The sequence below is a fragment of the Sorex fumeus genome, unplaced genomic scaffold, assembly GCF_029834395.1.
Source record: "Sorex fumeus unplaced genomic scaffold, SorFum_2.1 ptg000131l, whole genome shotgun sequence".
NCBI lineage: Eukaryota > Metazoa > Chordata > Mammalia > Eulipotyphla > Soricidae > Sorex > Sorex fumeus.
Window position 1 is genome coordinate 21,504,807 of NW_026606188.1, and position 8,805 is coordinate 21,513,611.

An 8,805-nucleotide genomic window follows, 5' to 3' on the forward strand; every position below is an offset into this window, starting at 1 on the left:
CCCGCTCGAGCAAATCGATGATCAACGGGAGGGCCAAGTCTGGAGGGATTTCTGCAAAGAACCAAATAATTGCAAGATTGATTTCTGTGCATCTGGTGTTATGGCCATGCTGGAGAGCTGCTCGTGGGGGGCAACTCTGTGACCTTGGAAGGGCGTGAAGGACGAGCCAGGAGGACAGTGACAGTGACAATTCCAAAAGTTTGATTCTTTTTTTTTCTTTTTCTTTTTTGGTTTGTGGGTCACATATGATGGTGCTTAGGACTTACTTCTGGCTCTGTGCTCAGGGACTCAAAATCTGGAAAGCACTCACAAAGCTTAGCAACAGCAACAACAAAACAATAACTCCATCAAAAAATGGAGAGAAGAGATATAAATATACACTTCCATAAAGACAAACAATGGTCAATAAGCATATGAAAACATGGTCATAATCACTATTAGGAAACACACACACACACAAGCAAAAAAGAAATAATACATTCTTTTGCTTTGAAGTGGCCCTGAGCGGCTGGAGAGAGTACAATGGACAAGGCATTGTCTTGATTGCAACTGACTTAGATTCAGCCCTAGCTCTACATATGATCCCCTGAGTCCCTCCAGGAAGGTCCCTGAGCACAGCAAGCAGTGGCTCAAAGAAAAAACAGCCCTAAATCCAAAAGAAATACTGGCTCAATATCATCTACAATTCTGAAGAGAAAATGTCTAGAAATTCCCTTCAACAGGACAAGTCTTTGTCCTTAGTCTGTCCCTCTCTAATGAAACTTACTCTTCTTCAGACAGCCATGTGGAAGAAAAACCAATGCCAGAGAGACAGTGCAAAGGACCATGTGGTGCTGGGGACCACTTCAAAGCACATGCTCCAGCTCTTTGAGCTCTTCAATCCTAAACCAACTTATTAAAATACGCTAAAAATGAGATTCAGTTTTATACATTCTTCATAGTATCAATGCTATCTACTAACCTGTAACACTTGAAATTTTCAAAAGAAGCCTTAAGATCTGTCCATTTTGATCTTTGTGTCAGATACTTAAAATCTGTTTTGCACTTTTCCCCATTACATCTACCAGCTGAACAGCTATGCTTTCTCAATTCTTAAATTCATTCATTTACTCATTGAAGCTAGAATTTTTTTAAAACATTCCATTGTATATATATTTTACTTTTTTTTTCTTTTGGGGCCCACCCTGCATCACTCAGGGGTTACTCCTGGCTATGCATGGGAGACCAACTGGGATGCCAGGGATCTGACTCGGGTTGGCCATGTGCAAGACAAGAGCCCTACCCACTGTACTGTTGCTCCAGCACCTGAAGCTAGAATATTAAAAATGAATACAGGATGTGATGACCCTAAAAAAATTGTACTCTAGACTCAGAAAAGTCAAGTCTGCTCTTTCACTTGGATCTTGCTTTCACCTTCCTTCATATCCTCAGGACTGGGAACATGTGCTGTCAGTTTCTGCTCTTTGGGTGTTTATTTTCCCCCATTAAGACTTCCATAAATATGCTCTCTTGACCCTAGTACACTCTGGCTATTTTCTACTTTTTTCTCCTTTCACTTTGATAACATCATTAGGAATAAAGAGTTTCAACTTCCTCACCTCCTATCCACCTCAACCATTTTTGTTAGACTGATTGATTTGAGGCCCACACATTTATAGGGAGCTATTGCTGGCTTGGGGGTTACTCCCAGTGGTGCTCAGGGAACCGAGCACTGCCAGGAGCAATTTGTGTGTGCAGAGCAAGGAATAACACCAGTAACCCCATTGCTGGATGTGGCCAGAATTTTTTTTAATTAACAGTTCCAATTTTTATTCATAAACATACTAATCAAAGCAGCAAAAGATTTACAGAACTTTGTGTCAATAGCAATCAGGATGGAAATGAAATATTCAGAGGTATCTTGATAAGTTTCAAGAGAATATACACTAGGCTAAAAATCTACAGTTAAACTATGGTGGCACAATAGTCTTTAATTTGACTTTGAGTTCAAGAATTTTCCCTACATTCTTTGTCCAGTTTTTGTAATTTGGCTCTCCTGCTTGATAATATATATATATATGTATATGTATATGTATATGTATGTATATATATGTATATGTATGTATATATATATATATATATGGGTTTTCTGGCCAGTTTGTGCATGTATTTTTAACTATGAACTACCTGGACCTTGTTGTCCTGCAAATGGGCATTGTGCTGACAGTATACTTCCTCTGCAGCCCTTGTCAGCAACGGATGACATAGTCTTCCTGCCCACATGCTGGGCGGCACTGGAGCTGCATTGGAGGTTTTGCTGAGGTCCAAATGTCACAAAGCTGAGCTCCATGGCAAAAAGACACATGAGAAAATGCTCTACATCATTAATCATCAGGGAAATGCAGATCAAAACCACAATGAGATACCATCTCACACCTCAGAGACTGGCCCACATCCAAAAGAACAAAAGCAGCGGATGTGGCGAGAAAGGGACCCTCCTTCACTGCTGGTGGGAATACTGACTGGTTCAGCCCTTTTGGAAAACAGTATGGACGATTCTCAAAAAATTAGAAATTGAGCTTCCATTTAACCCAGCAATACCACTCCTGGGAATATATCCCAAAGAGGCAAAAATGTGTAGTCGAATTGACGTCTGCACTTGTTTGTTCATTGCAGCACTCTTTACAATAGCCAGAATCTGGAAAAAAACCTGAGTGCCCAAGAACAGATGACTGGTTAAAGAAACTTTGGTACATCTACACAATGGAATACTATGTAGCTGTTAGAAAAGATGGTAAAGGTAAAGGTAAAGGCCCTCCCGTTGATCGTCGATTTGTTCGAGCGGGCCCAGTAACGTCTCCATTGGAGAGGAGCGATAGCACAGCGGGTAGGGCGTCTGCCTTGCACGCAGCCAACATGGCCAACCCGAGTTCGATTCCTCCGCCCCTCTCGGAGAGCCCGGCAAGCTACCGAGAGTATTCGATATGCTAGAAAAGATGAAGTCATGAAATTTACATACAAGTGGGACTACATGGAAAGTATTATGCTAAGCGAAATGAGTCAGAAAGAGAGGGATAGACATAGAAAGATTGAATTCATCTGGGGGACATAAAGTAACAAAATTGGAGATTAATACCCAAGAATAGCCGAGATCAGTACCAGGAGTATTACTCCATGGCTTAGAGGCCAACCGGGCATTCTAGGGGAAAGGGCAGCTCAGATAGAGAAGGGAGCACCAAATAAAGGGTGTTTGGAGGATCCTCCCAGGACGGGAGATGCATGTTGAAAGTAGACTATGGACCGAACATGATTGCTACTCAATGCCTCTTTTGCAGACCACAATACCCAAAAGGAGAGAGAGAGAACAAAAGGGAATGCCCTGCCACAGAGGCAGGGTGGGATGGGGGAGATAGGGGTGGGAGGGTTTCTGGGATCCATGGTGGTGGAAAATGGGCACTTGGTGGAGGGATGGGTATTTGATCACAGAGTCTGGCAAACTCCCCGTGGCATACCCAATATACCAAATACCAGTAACAGTGATGGGTCTCATTCTCCTAAAGAGCCTTGAATATAGCACTTTCTTAAAAAATTCTCCTAAAGAGCCTTGAATATAGCACTTTCTTAAAAATCTCAGGGCTAGGATGAAGGAGACATTACTGGGGCCTGCTCGAGGCGATCGACGAATCGACGAATAATCAAAAACCAAGCACAAAAATTTGTAAGTCTACAACTGTACCTCATGGTGTTTCACTAATAAAAATTTAAAAAAATAAAATAGAAGAGTTGACTTCAAAGTGCATTAAATTTTACTTGTGGGGATGATTAATGAATCAAGTGTTCTCTATGTCAGAATATTAAAAAAAAAAAAAGCTTAGCTCCATCGTGATTTGAACAGTCTGGGACACTGCACTGTAATCAGCTCTAAAAATTGCATTTTCTTAAGACTCTGTGTCCTCTTCTCTGTCTCATAGTAAATTATGGAACGTATTATCAGAATTTTAACCATTATTTCTAATGACTCTCAAATTATCTCTTGGTCAGGATTATCTCCTGAGCACCAGAGGCAATATCCAACCACCTACTGGACATTTCCACTTTGATGAATTAAGCTGTCTCATAGGAACTGGCTTAAGCCTTGATCCTATCTCTTTTCCCCTCCCTTAATCTTCTATCTTCCTCATTCCTCTCCCCTCCCCTCCCCTCCCTTCCCCTCCCCTCTCCCTCTCCTCTCCTCCCCTCCCTTCCCCTCCCCTCCCCTCCCCTCCCTTCCCCTCCCCTCCCTTCCCATCCCCTCCCTTCCCCTCCCCTCCCCCTCTCCTCTCCTCTGCTCCTCTCCCCTCCCCTCCCCCTCTCCTCCTCCCTCCTCTCCTCTCCTCCCCTCCCCTCTCCTCTCCTCTCCTCTCCTCTCCTCTCCTCTCCTCTCCTCTCCTCTCCTCTCCTCTCATAGTGGATGGTACAGTTTTCCTACAGATCAGCAACTTATTAGTGACTTCTATTACCCTCCATTTCTAACTTGTGATTTTGTAAGCCTGTCTTTAAAATATCTATCACTTCCACTCCAATACTATAGGAGTTCAGGAGTTACTCCCAGCACAGTGCTAAGAGCTTCTGAAAGTGGTGGTGTTGCAGCGGCTATGATGAGCTTCAAGTTCTTGTGGATGGCGATTAAGAATATAATGACGGGCTGGAGAGATAGTATTTGCCTTGTATGCGGCTGACCTGGGTTCATTTCTCAGCATCCCATATGGTTCCCAGAGCACCGCCAGGAGTAATTCCTGAGTGTAAAGCCAGGAGTGACCCCTGAGCATCGCTTGGTGTGACCCAAAAAGAAAAAAAAATCATGACAAGTCTGGAGCCATTGTACAGAAGGTAAGGTGTTGGACTTGTACACAGCAGACTCAGGGTCTATCCCTGGCATCACATATGGTCCCCTGAGCTCGTTAGAAGTGATCCCTGAAACTCAGAACCAGAAGTAAACCTTGAGTACCCAGGGTGTAGTCCAAAAACAAACAATAGAATGTGAACCATCAGATGTCAGATGTCTTCAGCATTATGGCTCCTGTTTACAGCATAACCTATGATCATTTTAGCAGTTGTCCCATATCTACAATTACTGTCCCCATACACAGTGACCTGCGTTTATTTGTATTACTATATTACTTGTATTACTGTAGCCTGTAACTGTTTTTGTCATCTGATTGGTTACACCCTATGTAAATGAGGTGGCTAGACAATCAGATCATATGCTTTATATAAATAAGGGTTGATGGGACTAGCCAATCATACTGCATTTGCCCTATGATCCACTGGAGATCTAGATTATCTGTTCTCCAGACTAATGCACAATGGGTAGGGTGCTTGCCTTGCACACAGCTGAACTGGGTTCGATACCCAGCATCCCATACAGTCCTCTGGGCACTGCCAGTGGAGGATTCCTGGATACAGAGCCAGGAGTAATCCTGGAGCACTGCCAAATGTGGCCAAAAACAAAATTATCTTGCCTCCCCCTCCTCACTTCCTACTGACCAAGTTAGGGAATCATTTGGTGCTGGGGATCAAACCCAGAGCTCTCCCAAGCAACGCATGACTCTAATTCTTTTGACCATCCATAAGTCCCAAACCATAATCATTTCTAACCCAAGATTTTTTAAAAAATTATCTTTTAAACGGCCTTCCTTCCTCCAGTCTTTCTCCTGTGGCCAACAAGATTTCCTAAAATGTTAAAGATCAAACTAGGAATGTGAGAGGTCTTGAGTTTAATCTCTGGCGAAACAAAGTAATTCAAATGCAAAAGATCATGTAAAGGCAATATCATACATAAATAAAGAACTTTACCAGCTTCAAATTCTGACTAACTTACGGATTTTTAAAAATATTTTTGTGCCTCATTGATTTCATTTGAAAAATGAAGACAGTGTCTGGGTGCCAGAGAAATGACTTTGCGTACAGGAGATCCGGCACCAGGGTCTCCCAACACTGCCAAGAGCAAGCCCTCCACCACTACTGAGCCCTTGGGAGAAGCCTCTGAGCATCCTTGGGTGTGACCCAACACCAAAAATAATTTTTAAAATGATAGTCTGGAGAGATAGTACAGTGTGTAAGAAGCTCTATCGTCAGCACCCCAAATGATCCATAAGTTCTGCCAGGGATGATCCCTGAGCCCAGAGTCAGGAGGAAACCCTAAGCACTGCTGGCTTTACCCCTCCAACCCACCAAAAAAAGGGAAGAAGAATCCAACAGTATTTTTGAACTGAAGATATAATGATCATAATGACGTTTCCAGTTTTAATCTGGCATATTTTTACAATGTGGCAAAGATAGGAACAAGAGCTTGAAATCTACTGCAACCCTGGACATTGGAGGAAACTAATGAGTTAACAGAATCACACTGGCTGTGAGTGATTTTAAAAGTAACTGGACAGTTGCCAAAAGTGTTGCTTCTTTTAATGTGTCAAGAAGTCTGAGTGCTAGGTATGTGGTAGAAGACACAACTCACATGTATGAGGCTTGCTAAGGCCCTGCTACCCCCCAACAAAATGAGGCCTGGTGCCTGGCAGTGCAGGGCTCGTGGCTTCAGCCTAACAGAGTCCCCTTGTTCCCTCTTGCTCTGCAAAGTGTCTTTTGTTTGGCATGGTACTTGTGGTCTAACAAAGGTTGATTTGCAAACTCCTCACCCAATTGTTTCCTTATTCCAGGCAGGAACAGGAAAGGGGGGAAGGTAACACATATGCTATCTGAGTTGGTCTCTTCCCAAAGAACTTTTCCAGACATCCCTCCTAGCAAGTCTACTTAGACCCCCTGGGTCTGACTGTGCCACATGACTATTTCTAGCAGCAAAGTCTAGCAAACATAGTTTTGTTTTGTTTTTTTTGGACTGGGTAAATTATCACCTAAGCCTCACCCTGCTCCCTCCAACCCCCCTGAATTTTTTAAAATTAAAAATAAAAGAACTGTTGACTGGATAACTAGGGTACTTGTCACAAGTAGAATGGGATCACTGGAAGATAACAAAGACAATAATCATTGAAAAGACAGGTTTGGAGAAGAGATTTGGTTAGATAAATTACTTTGTAGATACCGTTGGAAGAGGTAGGTGGAAGTATCACAAAAAGGAGCTGAAAAGAATTAAATATTTTTGTTTAGTAAAACCTTAAAAACATATTCCAATATCATTGATCCAAATGAGATTATGGGCATAAATCTAAGCAGTAAAATGAATCTAAGCATAAAATACTCAGTTTTTGCCAAAAAGAGGCATGTCCCAATTTGTAGTAAGTTAAGGGTTAAAAAACAGGTCAGTCTGTGCCTAGAATTCTAATCAAAATCTTAAGTTCCAACCTGATGCCACTGTCTTTAAAATAAGCTATTATGGGGGGCCGAAGAGAGTGCAGTGGGTAGAGCACTTGCCTTGCAGGTGACTGACTCACATTCAATCCTGGGCATCCCATATAGTCCCCCGAGCACCACCAGAAGTAATTCCTGATCGTAGACTCAGGAATAATCCTGAGCATTGGTGTGGCCCCAAAAAAAACCCCAAAATAAAATTAAACTGTTACAAGAGCTAGAGAGATATTACAGGGAGTAAGTCCTTGATCCTAGTTCAGTCACCAGCACCACATAGCTCCCCAAACACTAGGTGCAGGGATAAATAAGACAAGATTAAACAAATTAAAATAAGCTATTACATATATACATTCTAGTGAGTCTAGTGAGTGCTTGATGTAACAGTAATTGTCACACGTTTAGCCAGGTAGTGGAAGGAGCATGAGACTCTCATCCAGAGCAAGTTGATCTTGTCGTTTAAGTGCAGACAACTTTGGTCAGGAACTTTACTTCTCAGAGCCTGGTATTTTTCTTTAGGAGCAGGGATATAGTACTTCCTACTCTCCCTAAAAGGTCATAATTAAGAACAAATAGATACTGGTTGGAAAGTGCTCAGTGTGCTATAAAATGTTACACAAAAGAAAGATATTTAGGGCTGAAGTATAGCAGGTAGGGTGTTTGCCTGGCATGCAGTGGACCCGATTTAATCCTTGGCATCCCATATAATCATTCCCAAGCACCACCAGGAGTAATTTCCTGAGTGTAGAAAGAGAGAGAGAAGAGAGATTTATAAAAAAAAATCTGAAGTAGGAATACCTGAGCATTCTTAATGGAAGCTGAGGGTTTTTATTTTTGTTTTTGTGGCTTTGTTTTTTGTTTTTGTTTTGGTTTTGGTTTTATTTTATTTTATTTATTTATTATTTTTTTTGCATTTTGGGTCACACCCGGCGATGCACAGGAGTTACTCCTGGTTCACGCACTCAGGAATTACTCCTGGAGGTGCTCGGGGGACCATATGGGATGCTGGGACTCGAACCTAGGTCGGCTGCATGCAAGACAAACACCGTACCCGCTGTGCTATTGCTCCAGCCCCTGGAAGCTGAGTTTTTGAAAGAGTGGAAGTAACTATATGAAATTTGCTAAATACTCAGCAGTCTCTCTTTCTCTCTCTCTCTCTCTCTCTCTCTCTCTCTCTCTCTCTCTCTCTCACACACACACACGCACACTCACACACACACACTTTTTCTTTAGCTTGTTCCTTAGCAGAAATTTATTTGATCTGATGAATATACCAGCATATTTACAAGCTACAGAAACCTCTTGCTGTGAAACCCTGAGAACCATGACTTTCCAGAAGTCTGAAAAACTCCATTATGTTTCACTAGGATGGAAAAAGAATTCTCAGTAATCAAGTCCTATACTTGAAGATAATCCAGTTAGAGAAAGATTTAGAGAGTTCTGAAATGCAATTACTAGCTTACCAAAGGTATCTTTTCTAAAATA